Genomic DNA, 27,543 nt, shown 5'->3' with positions numbered 1-27,543 from the left:
TCCAGGGTAGACCTGTTTTGTTGTCGCTGGGTTGGTTGGTAGGTTTGTCTGTTGTATTTTTCATATGTTTCGCCATGTTGGCCAGGCTGGTCTCGAACTCCTAGCCTGAAGTGATCAACCTGCCTCGGCCTCCCAGAGCGTCGGGACTACAGGCGTGAGCCACCACGTCCAGCCCCCACATTGCTTCTAACCTCCGTGGTAGACCTCCCAGACGGGGCGGTTGGGCAGAGGCGCTCCCCACATCCCAGACGGGGCGGCCGGGCAGAGGCGCTCCTCACTTCCCAGACGGGGCGGCCGGGCAGAGGCGCTCCTCACTTCCCAGACGGGGCGGCCGGGCAGAGGCGCTCCTCACTTCCCAGACGATGGGTGGCCGGGCAGAGGCGCTCCTCACTTCCCAGACGGGGCGGCCGGGCAGAGGCGCTCCTCACTTCCCAGACCATGGGTGGCCAGGCAGAGGCGCTCCTCACTTCCCACACGGGGCAGCCGGGCAGAGACGCTCCCCACCTCCCAGACGGGGCAGGCAGGGCAGGGGCTGCAATCCCAGCACCCTGGGAGGCCAAGGCAGGCGGCTGGGAGGTGGAGGCTGCAGCGAGCCAAGACCACGCCACCGCACTCCAGCCCTGGCAACACCGAGCACCGAGTGAGCGAGACTCTGTCTGCAGTCCCAGCACCTCGGGAGGCCGAGGCGGGCAGAGCACTCGGGGTCAGGAGCTGCAGACCAGCCTGGCCAACATGGCGAAACCGCGCCTCCAGCCAAAGGAGAAAAAGCAGGCAGCGGTGGTGACGCGCGCCGGCAATCCCAGGCAGCCCGCAGGCCGGGGCAGGAGAATCAGGGGAGCCGGAGGCAGGGTTCTGCAGTGAGCCGACTAGATTCCAGCCTGGGTCACAGAGGGAAAAGAAAGAAAGGAAGGGAAGGAAGGGAAGGAAGGAAGGAAGGAAGGAAGGAAGGAAGGAAGGAAGGAAGGGGATGTCATCTTTTCTGACCAATTGTGTGACTTTGGGCAAATTACCAAGGTCACTCAGATATCATTTACTAGTTATCAAAGGTCTCTAGGCTTTATTCCTAAGGATTTCACTGAGCTAATATAGTGCTTACACTAAAATGTGAGCTGAATTGAATCTCCTTTTCTGGAACTTATTCTGATATGAAAGATGGAGGCAGCTTAATTAGTATAATTTTGGGGGCAGGGGGATAAGTTAGGGAGTTAGAGTCCTAGTATTCTGCAAAGCCCTCATGGAGAATTCACATTTCAGATTGCATGAAAACTTGGTCAAAGTCTAGTTAGTAATTGTGAACTGAACATAGCTGTTCAGTTGCTGAAATGCCGTTATTTGTCAGGCTATATATAAGTATCTTGAGCTCTTCCCTACAAAAACCTATGACAAATATAAAATTTTACTTAATAGGCTAGAGTAAAGGGAACTAGTAAGGAGTTAAAGAAGTCTGGCTTAAATAGGAGAAAGCTGAATTTTCTTGCCACTCATAAACATGTCTTCACAGGAGGGAAATGAAGTCTGCAGTTCATTATTCACATTAGAAGGAGAAGTTCCTGTCCTGTCTGTCATCAAGAAGATGTCCCAAGTGGAATGGTTTCTTTATGAGGAAGCCTTCCCAAAATTCCCTATGTGGAAACCTTTCCAAGTTGCAGTTGTTGAGTGACATTGATATGATTGTCAATGATGATGATGAAGATTACAATGATGGTGGGAACATATACTATGTGCCAGACCCTATGCTAAGTACTTTACTGATTCTCTCCCTGAGATGCTGCATTACTACCACATGATGCATTATTAGCTTCAATTTACAGGTGTAGAAACAGAGGTTGGTGAAGGTAAAAGCTTGCTCAAGCTTACCTTTCTAGTAAATGAACAGGCTTGGCACAGTGGCTCACATCTGTAATCCCAGCACTTTGGGAGGCCGAGGCAGGAGGATCACGAGGTCAGAGGTTCAAGACCAGCCTGGCCAATACGGTGAAACCTTGTCTCTACTAAAAATACAAAAAGTAGCTGGGTGTGGTGGCGCATGCCTGTAATCCCAGCTACTTGGGAGGCTGAAGCAGGAGAATTGCTTGAACCCAGGAGGCGGAGGTTGCGGTGAGCCGAGATCGTGCCACTGTACTCCAGCCTGGGTGACAGAGCAAGACTCTGTCAAAAAAAAAAAAAAAAAAGCACAAACCCAGGCAGTCTCATCCAAGAGCCAACAACTATATATTGCCTCATAATTTGAATTAGTTTCTAGCTCCTGCTTTAATCATTATCCTAAGTTATAAGATATTTGAATTAAATTGAGGCAGTATACAGAGATTTTCTTTACTATTGCTATGTGTCTGAGTTTTAAACTTCCTTGAAAAAATTCTCTGAGCTTTCAAATAAAGCCATCTTACTGCTTGCAAGTTACTTTATTGTCAATTTTTTGGGAACAAACTCATAAGGCAGACACTATTATCCCCTTTAACAGATGAAGAAATAGAAGCTCAGATAATTTAAGTCAGCGCTCCTCAAACTTATACAATCTGAGGGTCTTGTTAAAAGCAGGTATGGGGTAGGGCTTGAGATTCTGCAGTTCCAACAAGCTCCTAGGTGCTGTTGAGGCTGCCGGTCTGGGGACCATGCTTTGAGGAGTGAGGAGAAGTAACCAGCTCAGGATCACATAGCATATAAGAAAGAGATCCTTGGCCGGGCGTGGTGGCTCACCCCTGTAATTCCAGCACTTTGGATCACGAGGTCAGGAGATTGGGACCATCCTGGCTAACACGGTGAAACCCCGTCTCTACTAAAAATACAAAAAATTAGCCAGGCATGGTGGCGGGCGCCTGTAGTCCCAGCCACTCGGGAGGGTGAGGCAGGAGAGTGGTGTGAGCCCAGGAGGTGGAGCTTGCAGTGAGGTGAGATTGCACCACTGCACTCCAGAGCCTGGATGACAGAGCAAGACTCCATCTCAAAAAAAAAAAAAAAAAAAAAAAGAAAGAGATCCTTGAGGCCTAGTTTCTTAACAGCAGCTGGTTTCTAAGGTGTGGTATTGGTGGTACTGGCAATGCATGATTGCCCTTTGTCTGGTGGGACAGGCAGCTGGACAAGTATCTGGACTTGAGTCTGGCTCTGACTGCTGTGCCTCTAGGTCATGCCTTATCCCCTCTGTGAGCCTCAGTTTCTTTCTATGTACAAATTTGGGGTTAAATTATATAACTTCTGAGATCTCTGAATACCATAGTACCATGGTAAATTATGAGGAGAGTGCCAGGATGCAGGCAGAACCCTGGATGGAAAGACATTTCCAAGAGACAAGAAGATTAAAAGGAGTCACCTTAGAATGCAGATCATTTCTAGGCAAGCTCTCTGTCCAGGATCAGTAGAGAAAATATTTTATCTTTGTGAAAGAGAATGATTAATGTGCCCCAGGGTGCTGATTTTCTCAGGGACTGTGAGTTAGCACCAGAAACCTGGGTAACTGCAAGCTCAGACTCTCCAGGCTGTGTTTTAAACAGGAGGGAGACAGCAGCTATTGGATCTCTGTCAATCTGTGTGACTTTCCTAAGCTTTCAGCCTTGTCTGGAATGGTGGGGACTTCCTTCTCATCCACCATTCTAGGGCAGAGCACCTTATCTTACATTCAAGAATCTTACAGTAGATGGGCATGTTCATTGAGGTGTGTTTATATAGTAAGTGCTCAAGTTTTAAAAGCTCTCTTGTGAACAGCAAGGTGGTTTTTAAGGAACCAACAATAACCCAAACAGAGAACTTTTCTGTCGAATTTATTCCTCACCAGGGATTCCTGGAAAAGTAGGGCTGACTCTCCAGGACTGAAGCCAGATGGGAAAGGTGTTTACCTCAGGACAGATGCCAATAAAGAAAGAGGGTTAATGATGCCGATTATAGCAACTACTCTTTTTTATCTCATTTGATACACAAACCTACCCTATGGGGTAGATATTATTAAGCTTATTAAGAAACAGAGGCTTTGGAGGTTAAGATGCTTATCCGAGGTGACAGCTTGTGAGTGGAATTTAAGTGCTCGTCTCATTACCCCAAAGCTCCTTCTCTTTCCGTTCTGCTACACTGCTTATCCTATAAAACCATTTCCAAGAGAGGGGCTGAGGATCACATTGGAGAAGTCATATTTGTCTGGAGAGTTGACCTTGGACCTCAAAAGAGAAGACAATCAGAAGGAATAGAGAATTAAGGAGTAAAGGTGGGAATAAGCTGAGGGAGTCCAGGACTTCAGCTGTAAATAGGATCAGGAAACCCGGAACTCTGATAAAAGATCATGTAAAGGGCTTATCACCTTCTTGGTGCTGCTTGCTCAAGATGTAATAGTGTTTCTGGGTTCAAGGTGAGCTATTGCTTTTTGGCTCTAGATGAAGCTGCAACTTCCTTTGCGTTAATTCACCCTGGTTAGCTATGGCTTCATTTTAGCCCCAACGTACATGCATCTCTTCTTTAGCAGTAGCTTTCCTCCGTCTGACTCTTCCTGTCCTCATCCTTCATCTGATCATCAAGATGAAATATAATCCTCCTGGAGAGTATGAGTGCATGCCTTCTTGAGATGTGTATAGGTTAATCACAAGAGACAGTCGTTTCATCTCTCCTGGGCAGAGTTGACCTAGTTGGATAGACTCTCTCAGCCTGGTTTTCCACAGTTCACGATGCAAGGGTCAGGGATAAGTTTTGACATGAGAAAGCTCTGATTCAGAGAAAAGAATGCACAAGTGTATAACCTATTCATCATTTCATCCACAATAATAATTGTATTCCTAGCATGTACCTGATACCGTGCTACTCCCTAAGATGGGTGGGGATAGGTAGAAAAAACAACACAACAAAGTAGAAGACTAGTCCGTGCCAAGGAGAACATTTCTACCTAGTTGAATATTTCAGTATAAGAAAAATGGGGAGCATATTTGAGGTTGAGATGATCAAATTTAATGGCTGAAGTGCTCATTCATTTGAAATATCTTTATTAGATGTCTCTTATATGCCAAGTACTTTGCAAGGCACAAGGTAAACCAAACAGTTATTCCCCAAAAGAAGCTTAGTTCTAGAAGGAGATGTTTACAAACAAGTGAAAAGGTCATTGCAAACCTTTATTGGATGTTTGCTAAGTGATGAGCACTATACTGGACTTTTTCTTATAAGTTTTCCCCTTGATGTGTTTATTGATATACAGTATTATACACATTTATGGTGTACATGTGAGTATTTGTTACAGAATGTGTAATCAAGTCAGGGTATTGGGGTTACTCATCACTCTAAGCATTTATTATTTCTGTTTGTTGAGAATATTTCAAGTCCTCTCATCAAGCTACTTTGAAACATGCAATACATTGTTGGTGATAACAGTCACCCTAATCTGCTATTGAACATTAGAACTTCTATCTTAAAATTCTTTAATTTTTAATTTTTCTGGGTACATAAGAGATGTGTATATTTATGGGGTACCTGAGATATTTTGATAGAGGCATACCATGCATAGTAATCACATCAGGGTAAATGCTGTATCCATCCCCTCAAACATTTATCCTTTGTGTTACAAACAATCTAATTGCACTCTTTAGGTATTTAAAAATATATAACAAATTATTTTACACTGCAGTTACCCCGTTGTGCTATCAAATACTACATCTTATTCATTATATCTAACTATATATTTGTATCCATTTACCATCCCTACTTCTCCCATCCACCACTACCCTTCCCAGCCTCTAGTAACCATCATTCTACTCTCTATCACCACGAGTTCAATTGTTTTAATTTTTTTTTTAGCTCCCACAAATAAGTGAGACCTTGCAAAGTTTCTGTGCCTGGCTTATTTCACTAATGTAATGATCTCCAGTTCTATCTGTGTTGTTCCCCGTGACAGGATCTCATTCTTTTTATGGCTGAATATGCTCCCTTGTGTAGATGTATCACATTTTCTTTATATATTTGTCTATCGATGGACACTTAGGTTGCTTCCAAATCTTGGCCATTGTGAATAGTGCTGGAGCAAACATGGGTGTGCAGATCTCTCTTTGATACACTGATTTCCTTTCTTTGGGATGTATACCTAGCAGTGGGATTGTGGATCATTTGTAGTTCTATTTTTAGTGTTTTGGGGAGCCTCTAAACTGCTCTCCATGGTAGTTGTAATAATTCACAGCCCCACCGGCTGTGTACAAGTGTTGCCTTTCCTCTGCATCCTCACCAGCATTTGTTATTGCCTGTCTTTTGGATATAAGTCATTTTAACTGGGGTGAAACAATATCTCATTATAGTTATTGCATTTATCTGATGATCAATGATGTTGAACACCTTTTCATATACCTGTTCGCCATTTGCATGTCTTTTGAGAAATGTCTATTCACATCTTTTGCCCATTTTTAATCAGATTGGATTTTTCCCCAAGAATGTGTATCTTTTATCTCTATCTAACTGTATGTTTGTACCCATTAACTAACCTCTCTTCATCTCTCACTCCCACCCACACATCCTTTCCAGCCTCTTCTATCATTTTACTCTGTACCTCCATGAGGTCAACTTTTTAGCTCCCACATATGAGTGAGACTATGTGACGTTTGTCTTTCTGCACCTGCCTCATTTCATTTGACATAATGACCTCTAGTTTCATCCATGTTACACAACTAACAGGATTTCATTCTTTTCTATAGCTTAATAGTATTCCATTGTGTATGAATGCCACATTTTCTTTATCCATTCATCTGTAGATGGATTCCATATCTTTCCTATTGTGAATAGTGCTGCAATAAACATGTGAGTACAGGTATCCCTTTGATGTACTGATTTATTTTCCTTTGGGTAAATACCTAGTAGTGGGATTACTGGATCATATGGTAGCTCCATTTTTAGTGTTTTGAGAAATCTCCATACTGTTTTTCGTAGTGGCTATACTAATTTGCATTCTCAACAATAGTGTATAAGTTCCCTTTTATCTGCATCCTTTCCAGTGTCTGTTGTTTCTCTCTCTCTCTTTTTTTTTAATAATAACCACTTTAACTGGGGTAAGATGGTATCTCACTGTGGTTTTGATTTGCATTTACCTGATGATTAGTAATGGTAATCATTTTTTAATATATTTCTTGGCCATTTGTATGTCTACTTTTGAGAAATGTCTATTCATGTCCATTGCTCATGTCTAAATGGGATTATTTCATTTTTTAATTGAGTTTTTTGTGTGTTTTGGATATTAATCCCTTGCTGAATGAATAGTTTGCAAATATTTTCTCCCATTCAACAGACTGTCTCTTCACTGTGTTGTTTCCTTTGCTGTGCAGAAGCTTTGTAGTTTAATGTTGTCCCATTTGTCTATTTTTGTTTTTGTCTGTGCTTTTGAGGTCTTAGCCATAAATCTTTACCTAGACCAATGTCCTGAAGTGTTTTCCCTATGTTTTCTTCTAGTGGTTTTGTGATTTGGGGACTTACATTTAAGTCTTTAATTCCTCTTGTTGGTTTTTGTATATGGCAAGAAATAGGGATCTAGTTTCATTCTTTTACGTATGGATATTTATTTTTCCCAGCACCATTTATTGAAGAGGGTATTCTTTCCCCAATGTATGTTCTTGGTGCCTTTGCTGAAAATCAAAGTAAACATGTAGATATGTAGATTTATTTCAAGAATCTCTATTCTGCTCTATGTTTCTGTTTTATACCAATATCACACTGTTTTGGTTACTATAGCCTTGTAATATATTTTGAAGTCAGGCAGTTTGATACCTCCAGCTTTGTTCTTTCTCCTTGAGATTGCTTTGGCCATTTGGACTCTTTTTTGGCTCCACATGAATTTAAGATTTTTAAAAATAAGTCTCTGAAAAATGATGTTGGTATTTTGATAGGGATGACATTGAATCTGTAGATTGCTTTGGGCAGAATGGTCATCATTTTAACTATATTAATTCTGATCATTGAGCATGAGATTTCTTTCCATTTTTTTGTGTCCTCTTCAATTTCTCTTATCAGCAATTTGTAGTTTGTCTTGTAGAGATCTTTAACTTCCTTGGTTAACTTTATTCTTAGGTATTTTAATTGTTTTGTAGCTATTGTAAGTGGGGTTGCCTTCTTGATTTCTTTCTCAGCTAGTTCATTATTGGTGTATAGAAATGTTGATTTTTCTATGTTGATTTCATATCCTGCAACTTTACTGAATTTATCGATCTAAAAAAGTTTTTTTTTGGTGAAGTCTTTAGGTTGTTCTAAATGTAAGATCATATTATCAGCAAAGAGGGACAATTTGACCTCCTCTTTTCCAATTTGGATACATTTTAGTTCTTTCTCTTGCCTGATTGCTCCGGCTAGGACTTCAGTACTAACTTGAATAGGAATGGTGAAAGTGGGCATTTTTATCTTTTTCCAGTTCTTAGAGGCTTTTAGCTTTTCCCCATTCAGTATGATGTTAGTTGCGATTTGCGATTTTGTTGTGTATGGCCTTTATTATGTTGAGGTACATTCCTTCTATGCCTACTAGTTTGTTAAGAGTTTTTTTTTTTTTTTAAGAATGAAGGGATTTTGAATTTTATCAAATGCTTTTTCTGCATCTATTGAGGTGATCATATGGTTTTTGTTCTTCACTCTGTCCATGCGATATATGATGTTTATTGATTTGCATATTTTAAATCATCCCTGCATCCCTGGGATAAATCCCTCTTGATTGCTTTGTATTATTTTTTGATGTGCTGTTGAATTCAGTTTACTAGTATTTTGTTGAGGATATTTACATCTATATTCATCAGGAAGATTGGCCTGCAGTTTTTTCTTTCTTTGTTGTGTCTTTGTCTGGTTTTGGTATCAGGGTAATGCTGGTAGAATGAGTTAGAATTGCCTCCTTTTAAATTTTTTGGAATAGTTTGAGGAGAACTGGTGTTAGTTCTTCCTTGAAAGTGTGGTAGAATTTGGCAGTGAAGCCATCTGGTCCTGGACTTTTCTTTGTTGGAGACTTTTTATTACTGCTTTAATCTCATTACTTGTTATTGGTCTGTTCAGGTTTTCTGTTTCTTCCTGATTCAATATTGGTAGGTTGTATACGCACAGAATTTCTTCCATTTCCTCTCGGTTTTCCTGTTTGTTAGTGTATAGTTATTCAAAGTAGTTTCTGATGATCTTTCATATTTCTATGATATCAGTTGTAACATCTCCTTTTTCATTTCGGATTTTGTTGATGTAGTTATTCTCTGTTTTTCTTGATTAGTCTAGCAAGTGGTTTATCAATTTTGTTCATCTTTTCAATTTTTCATCTCATTGATCCTTTGTAGTTTTTTAATTGATCATTTGTAATTTTTTAAAAGTCTCTGTTTTGTTTAGTTCTGCTCTGATCTTTACTATTTATTTTGTTTTGCTAATTTTTGGTTTAGTTTGTTCTTACTTTTCTAGTTCCTTGAGGTGCACCAGATTGTTTATTTGAAATCTTTCTCCTTTTTTGATGTAAGCCCTTATTGCTATAATATTTCCTCTTAGCACTGTTTTTGCTGTATCTTATAGGTTCTGGTATGTTATGTTTTGATATTCATTTCTTTCAAACATTTTTTGATTCGCTCTTTAATTTCTTCCTTGGTCTAATGGTCGTTCAGGAGCATGTTGTTCAATTTCCATGTATGTGTACAGTTTCCAAAGTTTCTCTTGTTAATAACTTCTAGTTTTATCTATTGTGGTCTGAGGAGGTACTTGATATGATTTTGATATTAAAAATTTGTTGAGACTTATTTTGTGTCCTATCGTATGGTCTGTCTTGGAGAATGTTTCATGTGCTGATGAGAAGAATCTGTGTTCTGTAGCTGTTAGATGAAATCTTCTGTATATGTTTGTTAGGTCCATTTGGTCTAAGGTGCAGTTTAAATCCAATGTTTCCTTCTTATTTTTATTTTTTACTTGTGCTTAATACAATGTAACCAATATTTCTTTGTTAAATTTCTGTCTACATGATCTGTTTAATGCTGAGAATGAGGTGTTAAGTCTTGAAATGTTATTGTGTTGGAGTCTATTTCTCCCTTTAAATCTAATAATATTTGCTTTATACATATGGGTGCTCCCATGCTGGGTGCATAAATAAGTCTATGTTTGAAGTTATTATATCATCTTCCTTAATTGATCCCTTTATCACTATATAATCACCTTCTGTGTCTCTTTGTCATGTTTTTATCTTAAAGTCTGTTTTATCTGATATAAGTATAGCTACTCCCTCTTGCTTTTGATCCGTTTGCATGGAATGTCTTTTTCCATCTCTTTACTTTGTCTATATGTGTCTTTACAATGAGTTTCTTGTAACCAGTAAATCATTGGGCCATTTTTTTAAGCAAAATTCATTCACCCAGTCTGTATCTTTTAAGTGAAAAGTTTAATCCATTTGCATTTAAGGTTATTATTGATAGGTGCCTTCTGGGACTCCAGAAATTCTAATATTTGGTCATGTTATGGTGTCCCATATGTTATTTAGGCTTTGATCATTTTTTTTCTTTATTTTTATCTGACCGTGTTACTGCAAAAGACCTGTTTTCAAGTTCTGAGATCTTTACTTCTTGTTCTAGTCTATTGTTGAAGTTTTCAAATGTTGAAATTTAAAAAGACCAATGTTTTGAATTATTTTTCTAGGATTTTGTAAATATCATTTTCATTGGTATCTGTTCCTGGAGAATTATTGTGTTCCTTTGGAGGGGTCATATTTTCTTATTTTTTCATATTTCCTGTGTTTTTACATTGATGTCTGCACATCTGGTGTAACAGTTGCTTCTTCTAATTTTTTGATTTTACTTTTGTAGGGGAAGACTTTTTCCTGAAGATGTTTCTATGGTATTGTTTAGATAGGGCACTGTGGCTTTGATACTGAATGCGCATGGTAGTCTAGTCTTTGTATGATTTCTTTAGCTGTAAATAGTGTCAGTGGTATCTGTGATTTCCTCGGTAACTTAGGGTGTGATTGTTAATGGAGGCTGTTACGAAGTTTTGCTGAGGACTGGAACAATGGGAGGGCCAGTCTTTGGGCCCCAGTGGTGGCAGTAGTAGGCTGAGCATTCTCGTCCTTGGGCTCCTGAGCAGCATATGCTGGCACTGGTGTTAGCAGGTCTAAGTGGGCTGATTCTTGGGCATCCAAGTGGCTTGCTCAGATGCTGATAGTGTCAGCAGTGAGTTGGGTGAGTGGATGAGTTCCTGGGCTCCTGGGCAACAGGTGTGGTGTGAGTGATGGCACTAGCAGTGGCAAGATAACCCTCTGTGTCTCGAGTGATGTGTGCTGGTGATAGCAGTGGCTGTGATGGGCTGGACAGGCCACTCTGCAGGCCTGCAAGTGGTGTGTGCAAGTAGGTGCCAGCTGTGGTGGTAGCAGCAGGGTGGGTGGACCCAACTTCAGGCCCCCAGCAGGAGTGCTCAGGTGCCATTGGTGATGGACTGGGTGATCCCCAGGTCCCTAGACTACATGCTCTGGCATGAGTGGGTGGATGTGGGCAAAGCCAGGCTGGGCAGGTGGGGGACTCTCTCTGGGTACACTAAAATGTGTGATGGCTCCACTATTGGAGGCTGTAGAGTGACTGCCTGTGGCCTGCACCTTGGCCCAGGTAGCAGCAGCCAGCCATGGCAGTGATGCAGGTGGGGAATGTCAGTGGAGCTCCAGCAACGTGGTGATGAAGGTGCTGTTGAGCCTCAGGGCAGTGTGTGGTCTGTTGGTGGTTGGGCTCTCAAAATGGCACCATGTTATAGCTGTTTATGACTCAGGGTGTGTGGGGGGCCAAGCATGAGCTCCCACTCTGGAGCAGTGCCTTTGTGTGCTCCCTAGGCAGCTCTCTATGTCAGCTTCAGGCCCACAAAGGTGAAGGGGTTCTCTTGTGGCTAGGATTGCGGTAGTCCACAGTGGAAATGTGGACCACTGCGGGGTCTCTCAGTTACACTTACCCCATGATGGGGAGTCTTTCCAGTGTTCCAGCCAGTCTCGCCTTAGCAGGCCACCTCACTTCCCTTTCTGCCTTGCTTTAGGTATTTCCTGTCATGTCTCGATTGAATTCCAGTTTTCTCTCTTGGATAATCTATTTGAAGTGTGATTATCTACTCACTATTTTGGTTCTTTTTTGAGGAGGCTGAGTACGATATGCCTCAAGTCAGCTGTCTTGAAGCCCCTCTTGGGCTTTGTCTTTTGAACTGAGGGTAAAAAGATGAATAAAGACAAAAACATAATCCTTTAACAAGATCACATACTAATAGTGATGACAACCATGTAAATATATTTTAATGTCCATATGAAATGTGATCAATAGAAGTGTAAGCCAAATACTAAAGAAACTCAGAAAAAAGAGAATGTAAGTCCGTATTGTAGGAAGTGTGGGTGGAAGGTGGGCATGGCCAGGGAAGAAGGAAAATTTGGAATGTGATGATGGAAGAGTGAACATTTTCCATATTGGCAAGACATTACTAGTAGAGGGAGCAGCACTTGAATTGTCACAGGGCGTTTGGAGCCTGCAAGTAGCTGTCTAGGTTTGGGGTAAATAAAATGCAGTGGTGAGAGATGAAGCTGGATAAGTGATCGGGGCAAGATCATGAAAAGCCTTGTGGGCCATGCCTTATGGAAGTTAAATTCTGTTTAGTAAACAATGGAGGATAACTGAAGCATTTTCAGAGAGAAATGAATTTAATGGTTTTGAAATTTAACAGGAGGGTGAGACTCGAGGCAGGAAGAACTGTTAGGGGGCTATTTTAACAATTCAGGTAAGAGACAATGGTTTGTCAGTAGGCATGGGGAAGAAAAGGAAGTAATGAAGTCTAGAAATGTTTGGGAATTCATATTTTCAGTACTTGGGTATGCAGGGTGAGGGAGGAGAAAGGATCTAGAAGATTCTATGTTTTTTACTTGGGCATTTGGGTACATGGTACTGCCATTTACTGAGATTTGGAAAATGGAAAATGTGATGGTTAATTTCATGTATCAACTTGGCTAGGCTATCATATCCAGTTGTTTGGTCAAACTTGCTGTGAAGGTATTTTTTTAGATGTGATTAATATTTAAATCAGTAGACTGTGAGTATAACAGATTACCCTCCATAATGGGAGTGGGCTTCATCTAATCAGTTGCAGGCCTTAAGAGAAGACAGAGGTCCCACAAGGCAGAAGAAATTCTGCCCCCACACTGCCTTCAGATTCAAGGTTATGACATCAGCTCTTCCCTCAGTCTCCAGCCTGCTGGCCTGTTTTGGAGATATCAGACCTGCCAGTTCCCACAATTTTGTGAGCCATTTCCTTAAAATGAATCTCTCTATGTACACATCCTATTGGTTCTGTTTCTCTGAAGACCCTTGACTAATGCAGGAGGATTTCTTTTTGTTCAGGCTTGTAGTTGATAATTGCTTTGCTAAACACAAATGTGCCTGAAGGACATTATGTTAAGTGAAGTAAATCAAGTATGGAAAGATAAATGCCACATCTTCTCCTTCATATGTGGGTGATAGGGTTTGGCTGTGTCCCCACTCAAATCTCATCTTCAAGTATAATCCCCATGATCCCCACGTGTCAAGGAAGGGACCCAGTGTGAGGTGACTGGATCATGGGGGCAGTTTCCCCCTGCTGTTCTCATGATAGTGAGTGAGTTCTTATGAGATCTGATAGTTTTATAAGTGATTGACAGTTCTTCCTTCACACGCCCTCTCTCTCTCTCCTGCTGCCTTGTGAAGAAGGTTCCTCCTTCCCCTTCTGCCATGATTGTGAGTTTCCTGAGGCTTCCCCAGCTGTGTGGACATGTGAGTCAATTAAACCTCTTTCCTTTATAAATTACCCAGTATCAGGAAGTTCTTTATAGCAGTGTGAAAATGGACTAATACAGTGGGAGCAAAAAAAAAAAAAAAAAAAAAAAAAGAGGGAGAGACACCCCATAGAAGTAAAGAGTAGAATTGTGGTTGTGAGAGCATAAGAAGTGTTGGGGGAAGAAGGATAAGTAAAGGTAGGTTAATGGATACAAAAAGTAGAGCTAGAGAGAGTGGGATGTCCAGCTTCTAAATGGGAACCTTTGTAGCACCAGTGACAAAAAAGAGAATTAAATATAGGTGATGTTGAGAAAGGCAAGAAGACTTTTGTTGAGAAGTGTGTCCAGTGCCACACCATGGAAAAGGGAGGCTAGCACAAGACAGGGTCAAATCTTCACGGTATCTTTGGGCAGAAGACAGGTCAGGATGCTGGATTCTCTTACACAGATGCCAATAAGAATAAAGGCACCACCTAGGGAGAGGAGGTACTCACTGATGGAGTATTTGGAGAATCCCAAGAAGTATATCCCTGGAACAAAAATGAGCTTCACCAGCATTAAGAAGAAAGGCAGAAAGGGTAGGCTTGATAGCTTATCTCAAAAAAGCTACTAAGGAGTAAGAATTGGCCACTGCCTTATTTATTACAAAACAGAAATGTCTCATAACTTTTCTATGTATATTATAAGTCAATAGATTTCATAAACCAGAATTCAGATCATAAATGACAGAATATTTTTTGATGAGCAGTCCTGGTTTAACTAAGACTGACTTGTGGTTAAAGGAATATGCTTGCCTTTTTGAATTTTAAAAGTAATTCTGATTCAGTAAATGCTATCACCGTTTTCCACTTCTAAAGAGAGGATTGAACTTCACTGGTAATGTTCAAATTTTCACAAAGATGGTGAATGCCATCTTAAAATCTATTGGAAATTGGTTTTATATTTAGATTTATGTAACTGGTTATATGAATATATTTAAATACTGGGGAAATTCCTTCTCTATCTCAGAACCAAGTAAGATTCATCTGTGCTTTGTGTTCGTTTGCCTCTTAAAGGCAAGGGTTGAAGATGAGGTAGCAATGTCTACTTTACATTTTTGGTCTTAACTATGCCAGTCTAATTAGAATCCCTGTATCTAAAATGGTTTCTTTTACTCATTGAAAGGCATTTTGGTGTGGTTTACGTGTAATATCAAATAAAGAATATTTAACACTTAAAAAATTACACCTAGGTAGGAGAAATAAGTTCTAGTGTTTTGCAGCACAGTACAGGGTGACTATGGTTAACAATTTAGTGCATACTTTCAAAAAGCTGGAAGAGAGAATTTTGAATATTCGCAACACAAAGACATGATAAATGTTTGAGGTGATAAATATGCTAATTACCCTGATTTGGTCATTACACATTTATTGAAATATCACTCTGTATCCCATAAATATGTATAATTATCCTGTGCCAATTAAAAATAAAAGAAAAAAAAGAAATGGTTTGCTGAAGCAAAGGCTGAGGATTTTTAAAAGAGAAAATAAGGGTTTATTTTTGTTGTTTATGCCAGGGGGTGTTGTGGTTCAATATCAATGTTGTTTATTTATTCCTTTGAATTGTTGGACAATGTCCCTTCTAGGCTTCTGTTGTTGTATATTAGAGAATGTGGGCTATCCAAATGTATAATTCTCACTAGTAATGAAATCCACCATACACTGGAATTTACTATTATTTTATTGAAGCTAGAGTTGTTGGCTGGTTTCTTTGGAATTTATGCAGATGATTTGTACTTGTAAGGAAGTACTAGAAATGCTTCTCAGAAATATGCAGCACTTGAGTTCAAGACTAGCACTTTAATTTCATCTATGGAAAGAGAAGTGTGTACTTCACTGAGTCATAGGAGGTAGTAGGATGGATGAGATTCTACAATTGTAGATCATATCTACAATTGCAGAGGTCTGGAACAAGGAGAACTTTGCATTATTTCTTGAAGCTTTACTATTTCTTTATTCACTTCATTTCCTAAAGAGCAAAGCTTTGGAATCAAACAAATATTGGTCCTCCACCAACTATGTTTGTGTCTTGGAGCAGGTAAATTCATTTCTCTGGGCCTCAGTTAGGGTTTTTCAAAGATTCATTAAGATGTTATTTATAAAGTGCCCTGTCCAGGACCTGGTGCAGAGTTGGCTCTCAAGTAATGGAAGCTATTTTTATTATTCTTTAAACTTATTTGTTTCCTTATAGGCTTTCAAATTCCGGATCTCCTAGGATAGTTACATATGCGCTATCTGTTGGAACTTGTAGAATTTTCTGCTGTCCGAAGTGGAGTTGCAGATTCTCAACCCCTGAATTTTCTCAAGAATGAAGGGAACTGACGGGAAGTAGATATGATATCTTCATGAATAAATGATTCTAGGTGAGGAATAAACCTTATTTTATGAGGAACAAAACTATACCAGCAAGCATATCTCCCCCATTTCTCCTTTACCCAGTCAGCTCTATTCATTCTCCAAACCCACGTCACTGTTGTCTTCTAAAGGTCTTTATTGTCCTCATCAGCCCTTCCTTGAATTTCAGTGCCATCCTCAGTACTCCTAAGAGACATCTCCAGGGATCAGCGTCATGTTGTATTTTATGACTGGTGGTCCTGGAGTTATTCTATAGGTGGTCCTACTTGACAATGGAAGGTGGCTTTACATGACTTAAAACCTTCTGTTCTCATCTTTGTATTCCTGTCTAATGGGGAGCTCTTTAAATGGAAAGGAATACATTCAATTTTTTATCCCCTAGTGCTTAACACAGTGCCTGGGACATTGTCTATGGAAAACATGAGTGATGGATGAATGAATGAAAATCTGCAGTAAGATACATTCAGGACTATGTAATAAATATTCTTTTTCATCATTCACTGTTCTGTATCATGTCTGCATCTCCTCCAAGTACTGCTGATGGCACTGCAATCTAATGTAAAATTTATCTCAGAGTTCTGCAAGTCCATCCCCAGGCTCTGCCCATCACAGTCAGATTCAATAAGGCAACTTTCTGTGTGCATAAGTAGGATGAGGTAGGGGGGCAGTGAGTAGAAATGTGATTAGTTTTTAATGAGGCTAATCGTTCTGAATATCAAGTTGGTTTGCATTCTCATTAGCAATTTTCATAAGTTGTTTGAAATGCTTGCTCATAAAGTCAGGATTGCAAACTTAGAGATGAATCACTTCTACCTTGGCTTCCTGGTGAGTGGAGATTATTAATTGCATGTTTTCTCATCAGAGCTCCCCACACAACTGCAGCCTTTATTTTTAGAACACTATCTCTTGCCAGCTCCTCATCTGAACCAATTCTGCTTTAGTCTAATCAGGGAATATTAAGTTAAATCTAGGGCAAAGAGAAGGGAAAACCTAGAAAACTGAGTCAAGAGTCCTGTTAGATACAGTTTCAAAACTCCAACTTTGGAAAGAAGTCATTGTAGGAGATCTTCTACCAGCAGCCTTCTGGTTATAGAACCCATATCTCCTTCTCATACCCCACTGGCTCTTCCTGGCCACAAGTAGGAACCCTACCTGCAGAAGCTTTAGCAAGCATTTGTGCCAGTGTACTGCCAAAGTGCCACCCATTCTATCACCTTTAAACCTTGGGCCCCTACCCACCCAGAGAGAAGCCACCATTCAGAATCTGTCTTTATGATTCCTTTACTTTTAGTTACTGATAAAATGTATGCATTCCTAAGCAGTATCATGCTAAGTTTGTTAGAATCTAAACTTAATGTAACATGTATCATGCTGAATGTTTTTTCCTGTGACTTGCTTTCTTTCATTCAACCTGCTTTTGAGATTTATTCACGTTGATATACGTAATTGTAAATCATTCATTTTCTTGGCTAGTGGAATCCCACTGTTCGGTTATATAGGCCCTCAAGTCTTTTTTTTTTTTTTTTGAGATGGAGTCTTGCCCTGTTGCCAGGCTGGAGTGCAGTGGCACAATCTCGGCTTACTGCAATCTCCGCTTCCCGGGTTCAAGTGATTCTCCTGCCTCAGCCTCCCGAGTAGGTGGGACTACAGGTACATGCCACCATGCCCAGCCAATTTTTTTTTTCACATTTTTTAATTTTATTTTTGCACACAAAACAATAAGCATTTTCTAAAAGTACATACGAACAAAAAGATGCATATCAAACATATTAGGAAGGTTGCACATGGGAAGATGGGGAATAGAAATGGGGGGTGGGAATTAAAGAAAATAAATGAGAGAGGGACTTTGTATGGATCAATGATAATAACTCAATCCTCTATTTGACAAAGAAGAAGGAGAAGGAAGAGGAAGAAAAAGAAAGTGGGATAAAGGATCAGAAAGGGAGGAAAATAGAAAAAATTAGAGTATGACTCCAGGATAGACCTGTTTTGTTGTCGCTTGGTTCGTTGGTTGGTTTGACAGTTGTATTTTTCATTTTTTGCCATGTTGGCCAGGCTGGTCTCGAGCTCCTAGCCTCAAGTGATCAACCTGCCTCAGCCTCCCAGAATACTGGGACTACAGGCGTGAGCCACCACATCCAGCCCCCACATTGCTTCTGGCCTCTGTGGTAGACCTCCCAGACAGGGCGGCCAGGCAGAGGCGCTCCTCACATCCCAGAAGGGGTGGCCGCATGCCCAGCCAATTTTTGCATTCTTAGTAGAGAAGAGGTTTCACCAAGTTGGCCAGGATGGTCTCGATCTCCTGACCTCGTGATCTGTCCACCTCGGCCTCCCAAAGTGCTGGGACTACAGGCGTGAGCCACCGCACCTGTCCATAGCCCTCAAGTCTTTAGTCCAAATTCCTGGGGACAGATGTGTTGCAAATACAGACTTTTTTGCTTGTTTCCGTAAAGGTAATAGGGTATTTATTCCATCAATAACATGGCACTCCCAGTAGGGTCTGGAGAAGCATTTTCTGATTAAACACATGAATATTTCTCCTTAAAATATAGAAAATATTCACACTAAATGGAATAAGTTATTCCTCAGTAAATATGTTTTGAATGAATTAATAATAGACACTTTTCCCTTCTTGAAAATTATGGAGCTCTGTTTCAACCACAAAAATTAGTCTGAAGATAGAAGCTCAATTCACCAATACCTTTAAAAAACTACCACAATAAATCACATAAACAAAATCCCCAAGCAGCTCTAGTGGAAATTACCTCTATTGTTCATTTGATAGATTACCCTCAGGTGACTCTCTGTTAAAACAGTGAGGCCTTTCAAACGATATTCTATTACTTTTTAAGTATAATATTAGTATAAATTAGGTACCGCCAACTCCCCTCCATACTCACCTTGGCTTCAGGGGCTATTTGAAGAGTCAAATACAGACGAAGAGATGGGGAAGTGGGGAAGTAGCCTCTGAATTTATTGGACAAAATCCTACACTCCATCAATCACAGTCTGTACCTGTGGTTCAGATGGCTCGAGAGCCCTTGCTGGATGCAGTTCCATTCCCACTCAGAGGCCCAGTGAAGGAGACCAGCTACAAAAGCAAATGTCACATGGTCTTAGCTTTAGGGATGGGCATGGCATACCCTATCTCATCCCTGGACACAGGCTTATTTTTCTCTTTGCAGGATTTGTTCTTAACATTTTTGCCTAAAGATTAAGAATATCTATCAATCTCTAAATAGAACATTGGCACCACTTTAAGGGTGTTTTGAAAAATAATCATACTAAGTCAGAAGAAAATGATAATGTCTGGGGCTGTAGCGAACTGGATGTTTCAAGTCGCTGAGAAGGTTGCATCACTATTCATTCATTGGACATCATTTCATTCAACAAACACCCTGTATATTAAGGCTTTGCTGGGCGCTGAAGATGTTAAAGGCAATTGAGACAAAGTCCCTGTTACAGTTAATTTTATGCGTCAACTTGTCTGGACCACAGTGCCCAGATGTTTGGTCAAACATTATTCTGGTTCTCTGAGAGTGTTTTTTGATGAGACTTACATTTAAATCAGCGGACTTGAGTAAGGTAGATTGTCCTCCATGATGTGGGTGAACACTATCCAATCAATTGAAAGCCTGACTAGAACAAAAGGCTGACCTCTCTAGTGAGAGGGTGTTCTGCCAGCAGACTGCCTTTGGATTTGAGCTGCAACTCTTTTCTGAATCTCCAGCTTTCCAACCTCCCCCATCAGATATTGGACTCACTAAGCCACATTTATATATGTGTGTGTGTGTGTATATGTGTATATGTATACATACACACATTTTGTTGGTTCTGTTTCTCTGGAGACTCTAATACAGTTCCTGTTCTCAAGTACCTCAGTGTCTCTTAAAATAGACATGCAAACAAGCCATTTTAATCCATGTGAAGACTGCTCTAATGGTCATCTGTACAGGAGGAAGTGGCACAAAATAGAAATTCAGAGTGTGGCAATGGAAGAACATGCTCAGAAGTTAAGAAAAAGCAACAATATACCTGTATGCACCAGTGGACAGGCTCTCCTTAGGGACAAGGACTGGAATGGGCCTCATTCTGCACTAGAATCCCGTGCAGAAAATAAGGCAAACAAACATTGAGGCAACACTCATATCAAATCCAGATGAAACTGGCCTGCTTTAGAGAATTTGAGAGCTGGAGGGAGCTTCAAGTACAGGAGTAGGCTTCCCGTAAACATCCATGACTAGGATAGCCTTCTCTAGGTGGCACTCCAGGGCTGAATCTCATTTTGAATATTTGTTAAAAAGCACCGACATTTGATACACTTTCTCATTGTCTCGAATCCACTGGTGCTTGGAAGCAAGGGTTTATTCTTATAGCTATGATTACATAATATAAATAAATGGGCTTTAAAAAGCAAGAACCAGTAGTCCATTAAGATACAGAGTCAGTAGAGAATTCTGCCCCATTTTCTGCAAGAAGTTTTGGAGAAAAAGCTAAAAATAGACACTGAGAATGAAATGATAGAAATGTGAATCAAAAAGTCCACACCTCTAGGCTAAAGACTGATTTGGATTGAAAGAAAATACCTTTAACCTAATTGTGATGCAGTAACTGTAATTAGGTTAAGGGAAATGTAGAGTGTTAACATTTCAACTACACCTAGATCTACATCAGTTTTCTAAATGGAGATGTTGGGTAGAGAGTGGGCATTGCTTTGAGAATCTTATCCATCATAAGGATAGGTAACAGCATGGTGTGGAGGCTGGAAGGAGTATTTGTCTTAGTTTGGACCCTTTTGAGCTCCTTTCCCACCACTCGGGTGCCTGTTAGCTCCCCCAAATCCTCATATTTACCTCCTGTCCAAAGGCTCTCCCTGTGCTGAGCTCTTTGTCTTGCTTGGCTTTCATCCATGGCCTACAGCAACAATTGCCCATCCACTCCAGTAACACCCCTAGAAATCTGTCTCAGATCCAATGCCTACACTCTGACAGAAGCAATTTTTAATGACATTTCAAGGTAAATCGAATGGAGCTTGTAACAGCAACATTACATTATTATACCTTGTGTAGTCATGTTTTCAAAGCCTGTGGCATATGGAAAGGCCTTTGCTTCGTAAACTACATCCAATAAAAAATGTCAAGATGTCAAAAAGAAAATTCAATTTGCCTTCAACATTCAGTGAAAATGGCATCTATCATGCCTACAACACATGTATGGAAGTTCAAACTGCACAGACTTTATGCTGATCTCAGAGTAACTCTGTGTATGTCCACATATGTGTGTATGTGTGCATGTGTGTGTTGGTGAGCTCGAAAATAACTCTGGTACGTCACCACCAACCTCTTCTCATCAAGGCATCATAGGTTAGGATAAAGTATTGGCAATACAGTATGAGTTTATTTTATCTATGTGACAATTAAGACTTGATGACAGAGAGTTTTGCCAACTAACTGGCTGTTTGCTCTTAAGTCACTTAATCTCTTGGAGCTTCCAGGTCCTCATCTTTAAAGTGGAATACAGGAATTGCCTACCTCACATGGTTTTTGCAAGGATAGATAACACTCGTGACAGTGCCTAGTCTAGCATTCAAATATCATCATAATTGGGTCATTGATGCCCTCATCTTGTCTTGCACTTTTCCCCTAAGCAACCCGTTTGCTCCATCCAAGCTGGTGGGCCATGACACCTCCCACCTCCCACCTCTCACTTTGTTTTCTCCTCCTAGAATGCTGTTGTTTTTTCTGAATGTACGAGGAATATGAACATTTCCAAACCCAGCTTGAATCTATAGTCTTCATGAAGCCTTCTTGAACTATGTTAACTTTGATGATTGCTCTTCTTTTGAACTCATACGAACTTCTGTAAAACCTTAAGTACTTAAGTATTTAACACAAGCCTCTTGGACTGCTTCACATTTTATGTGTGTGACAAAGATGATAATATTTTCAAAGTAACTCCTGTTGCATTTTTACCTCTTATGAGTTCTGTTTCTTTTCCCCTAGTGTTTTCTCTAACAGGACTAGACTAAGAGGTTGAAATGAGGGGAGAAGGCTATAACATAACATGAGTGTCCCTTCTGGGAGGTAAGAGGAAGTTTGGAAGACCTTCTGGTACTGGGTGGAAGAGGTGAGAGAGAAGAAGGGAGGCAAAGTTCAGATGCAAGTCACCTTCTATATAGTGTCCTCCAGTTTCTCTATAAGATAAACTTGTGTGAGTGTGGCCAGCATCCATGAAGAGAGGCTGAGGCAGAGGGAAGAGCAGGCCATCCACACTGGCAACCTCAACACAGCTGCAGAGGCCTCAGAGGTCCAGTAGTTCCAATGAGAGCCAGGGTGGGGCTAATCCAGTGAGCAAGACATCAGTCTTCAATATCAGTGGGAGAAAGGCCCATATGGAGCTTAGAGGAAGAACAGGGATCACAAACATGCTAAGGAAAGGGCTGGATATCTCAGAGTAAATATTTGCTGAGGGAGTTCTATTTGATATCCTTTTCTAGAGCTTCAGGTGAAATAACAGTGATCAACATAAAATAATCTCCACTGGTTGAGTTTCAGCTATTAAAAATCTTGGGCCTTTGGGTGTGTGTGGTTTTACACAGTGCTCCTTAAATTATCTCCCCGCAGGCTCACCTGAATGTGGAGTGTTGGATCATATTATAGAGACCTAGAAGTCTATGTTAAACCAGTGAATATTTCTGAACACTCATCCAGGAGATTTTCTATTTGACAGGCTTCATTTATGTGAATAGCTGTGCCATACTAAAGAATTGAAGGATGATAAAGAATACTGTTGGGAAAAATATTCACAAACTATGCATCTGACAAAGGTCTAATATCCAGAATCTAATAGGAACTTAAATCAACAAGCAAAAACCAAACAACCCCATTAAAAAAGACATTAACAGACATTTCTCAAAAGACATACAAGCAGCCAAATAAACGTGAAAAGATGGCAACATCACTAATCATCAGAGAAATGCAAATCAAAACCACAATGAGATACCATCTCACACCAGCCAGAATGACTATTACTAAAAAGTCGAAAAATAACAGATGCTGGTAAGGCTATAGAGAAAAGAAAATACGTATACACTGTTGGTGGGAATGCAAACTAGTTCAGCCACTGTGGAAAGCAGTTTGGAGATTTCTCAAAGAACTAAAACAGAACAACCATTCAACTACTGTGCACTAGTATGCAGCTCCAGGGCCACATGATAACTTCTGGATCCCCTTGGGAACAGATCACAGGGAACTAAGGCTCACCTATTAGGTACCTCCATCAGCCATTCTGTCCTACTACCTGTGCAGCCTCACTGTTGAGTATCTGCCCAAAGGAAAATAATTCATTCTATCCAAAAGACATATGCACTCATATGTTCATTGTAGCACTATTCACGATAGCAAAGATGTGGAATCAATCTAGGTGCTCATCAACAATGAATTAGATAAGGAAATATTGTACATACACACCATGGAATACTATGCAGCCACAGGAGGGAACAGAATCATTTCCTTTGCAGCAACTTGGATGGAACTGGAGGATGTTATCCTAAGTGAATTAATGCAAGAGCACATGTTCTCACTTACAAATGGGAGCTAAACATTGAATACACATAGACATAAAGATGGGAACAATAGACACTGGGGGCTTCTAGACTGGGGAGGGAGAGAGGAAGGAGTGGGCTGCAAAACCACCTATTGGGTGCTATGGTCACTACCTGGGTGACAGAATCATTTTTACCCCAAACCTCAGCATCATGCAATATATCCATGTAACAAACCTGCACGTGTACACTTTATAATAAAAGTTTAAATTATTTAGCAAAAACAAGTTAAAAAAAGTACTGTTGGGGCTCAGACTATGATATCCCAAAGTATGGCACGTCAGCTTACTGAGTATTTTAAACTGAAGGGAACTGAGAAAACTGCAGAAACACAAAGGTCACTCTATGATCTTCTCCTACCTTTCTCCCCTGAAAACCCTCATGTAACAGGTGTCTCTTCTATACCCAGAGGAAAGAAATGTCACACGGAGACTCCAAGAAGAATCTGAACAAACTGGCCTTGCTAAGTTCCCCGTAGTTTACTACTATTAGATTCTCTTTAAGTTTCCTTTTATTCTCCAATTGTACTTTTGCACAACTGTCCGTAAAAATAGTTTTCCCTGGGTCATTGGTTCCTTGTCACTTAAACTTTCACTAAACAATTTGGTTATCCTTTTCTCTTGTTAATCTGTCTTTGTTATAGGGGTGTCAGCAATGAACCTTGTGATGGGTAAGGAAGAGATACTACTTTTTCTCTCCTGTGATGTCAACCTTTGAAAATCCTGGTTGGTAGTAGGGGTGGGGAAGAATGTGGAAGAAATGAAACTGACATTCTTTGGATGAGTTTTTTTAAGCATAAGAATACTATAAAATTATGTTCTAAGTAGCTCATTTATTTTGTAGGTGCTCTGCTCTGATGATAAGGAAGCTCTAGTGCTGAGGACACTTAGCGATTTCATGGAATGGCTGTAACAGTAGTAAAGTAATATGGGACTTACTTTCATAAACACAGAGGGCAGAGAAGGAAGGATCTGGAAACTTGGGGGAAGAGGGCTAAAAATGAAAAGAATGGAGATGATAGAGAGGCTCCTCCTAATATTTATGGTTGGGGGGCAGATTCTGATACCATTTTTTTCTGATATAATTTGATCTTTTTCTTCTACTTCCATTATGAACCAACTCTCATATCATTCCCCTCATACCTCTATTTTTAGGTTTGTATCTACTCTTAATTTTTGTATTTCTGGATCAGGGTGTTTTCCATATCTCCAAATACTTGTTTGAGTATATTTAATACAGCTTAGAGTTTTGTGTTACGGGTTTCTTCAGTTTTATGGTTGGTTTTTGGAGAAAGTTTTCAACACAGTACTTCTTTGACTTCTGTTTTGTGATTTTTAAAATAGTTTTGTATAGTTGTGGTTTGCTTTCTATCTATGCCAATTCATTTCATGAACAGCGATCCTAGTTTGAGAGCATTCTCTTAAGTCCTATGTCAATTATGCCTTCTTCTATGCAGTTTCTTTTGTGGAAAAGGGAAGGATTGGCATGTCTTATTTCTCTTTTGTTTCTGTAGTATCCTTAATTTTTTCCGTCTATTTCCTTACCTACTTCTTATTGCCTTGCATTCAACTAATACTACCATTTTTCTCTGTACCTGCTACTCGTCACAAAGTAACCATCCTGGGGCTGCCTCATCTGGTTTCACACATTTTTTTTTAACTTTTGTTTTAGGTGTGGGGGCACATGTGAGGGTTTTTTACATAGGTAAACATGTGTCCCTGGGGTTTATTGTACATATTATTTCATCACCCAGGTTTTAAGCCCAGTACCCAATAGTTATCTTTTCTGCTCCTCTCCCTCCTCCCACTCTCCCCACTCCTCCTCAACTAGACCCCAGTGTCTGTTGTTTCCTTCTTTGGGTTTTACACATTTTCAAGCCCCTTCCCTATAAATTAGTGCCATAAGCTATCAAGGACCAGACTATATTCAGTATTTTGCCATTTGTTGTTGTACTGGCACTCTCCGGAAGTGCTTCTGTCTACATGTTATCCAAGTTCTTTGCTCCTCTCTATTCTTTTTCATGAAATCTCTTAAACTTCTCCCTCTTCACTCTCTGCCCTTACAGGTTTTCAATGGCAGAAGAACCATGGTAGTCCATTATAATTTTATTCCCCTTTACTTACGGGTAACTTGAAGGTCATGATATTCTGTTTTCTAGTTATGCTGATGACTCAGATCAGGTATGGTTTTATTCATTCTCATTGTCAGTTTTGTTTTTTTGGGTGGTGGAGTGGGGTTGGGAAGAATGTAGGGGAGATTCAAATCAGGCAGCTCCCATTGTTCTCCAAACCCAGAATATCCTGGGCAGAAGACTGCTCTGATTGAAAGCTAATTCAAAGAGAGTTATAGATAAATATGTTCCCCAAGATCTGAGCTCCGAATGTATGCCTGATTGGCCGTCAGTTCATTCCAGTGGTGAACTGAGTTCTGCTATTTCAAGATGAAATGTTAGGTTTTTGTTTTCAAATGCTATAGATTTCCCCTGTTCCACTTCTACCAAGCAAATAGTTCCCCACTTGGCATTTATTTTCCTTTATCTTCTTTTAGGTATGCCTTTGTCGAGCTCTCTTCAGATCCTTTCAGACTTCCTTCCTGAAAAAATACAGTTGTCAAAAGCAGGTCATGATCTTTGTTCCTTCAGTGATCTGATGCCAACCTTGAGGCTCGTGGACCCTACATCCTCACTGAAGACTGTTTGATGGCTGGGGTTTCTTCTTTCTTTCTTTTTTTTTTTTTTGAGACAGAGTCTCACTCTGTCGCCCAGGCTGTAGTGCAGTGGCACCATCTTGGCTCACTGCAAGCTCCGCCTCCCGGGCTCACACCATTCTCCTGCCTCAGCCTCCCAAGTAGCTGGGACTACAGGCACCTGCCACCACGCCTGGCTAATTTTTTGTATTTTTAGTAGAGACGGGGTTTCACCGTGTTAGCCAGGATGGTCTTGATCTCCTGACCTCGTGATCTGCCTGCCTTGGCCTCCCAAAGTGCTGGGATTACAGGCGTGAGCCACCGTGCCTGGCCAATGGCTGGGGTTTCTTAATTAATGAATTATCACACTGATACAGAAACTTAAACTTACAGACTTGATTTGTGTTTAATTAATATAGATTTATTTGTTTGTCTGACCTGGAAATGCATTTTGGACATTTTTGACATATTCCCAAGGCCAAAGACAAGAGAAATATAAAAATAATAATTTAGAGTGAACAGCTTCCAGTGACTGCAAACACAAATGAGGGCTCTTGGCATTATTATTTACATTTCAATACAACCATTGCTGTAGGATACCCAGCACAATTAAGCCTCTAGGGACACATCCAACCAGTGCACACTTTTTGCATCAGAATAATCAAATTAATATACAGTGAGGTTCTGTATTAACATGAAATTTAGGAGGCATTTATCCTAAGCTCAAAAATCTAATTAGTGGTTTCCTGTTTAGAAGATAGTGCCTGTTTATTACATTTTCAGTTCACCTGGATCTGTAATCAGTTCTCAGGCTTGATTTCCATTCAAATGGTAACACTTTACCTTTCATCCCCAACTCTCCACATAAGGAATCAGGAACCAAATGTACCACAAACAAATGGCACTGAGGATTCAAAATGAGGACTTTAGTTAAAATGCTTAGGTCCCTACTATCATGCGCGTCTGTGTGAAGAGACCACCAAACAGGCTTTGTGTGAGCAACAAGGCTGTTTATTTCACCTGGGTACAGGTAGGCTGAGTCCGAAAAGAGTCAGCGAAGGGAGACAGGGGTGGGGCCGTTTTGTAAGATTTGGGTAGGTAAAGGAAAATTACAGTCAAAGGAGGGTTGTTCTCTGGCGGGCAGTTGTTGGGGTCACAAG

The 27,543-nt window shown here is 40.4% G+C and overlaps 1 pseudogene; it reads left to right on the top strand.

Annotated features, from left to right (window-relative positions):
• The window catches only part of LOC115838555, a 42,943-nt pseudogene extending 28,621 nt beyond the window's left edge, over positions 1–14,322 (top strand).
• The last annotated feature ends 13,221 nt before the right edge of the window (positions 14,323–27,543 follow it).

The sequence above is a fragment of the Nomascus leucogenys genome, chromosome 15 (assembly GCF_006542625.1).
Source record: "Nomascus leucogenys isolate Asia chromosome 15, Asia_NLE_v1, whole genome shotgun sequence".
Taxonomy (NCBI): Eukaryota; Metazoa; Chordata; class Mammalia; order Primates; family Hylobatidae; genus Nomascus; species Nomascus leucogenys.
The sequence above is the reverse complement of the archived record's forward strand: the minus strand, read 5'-3'. Positions and strand labels throughout refer to the sequence as shown.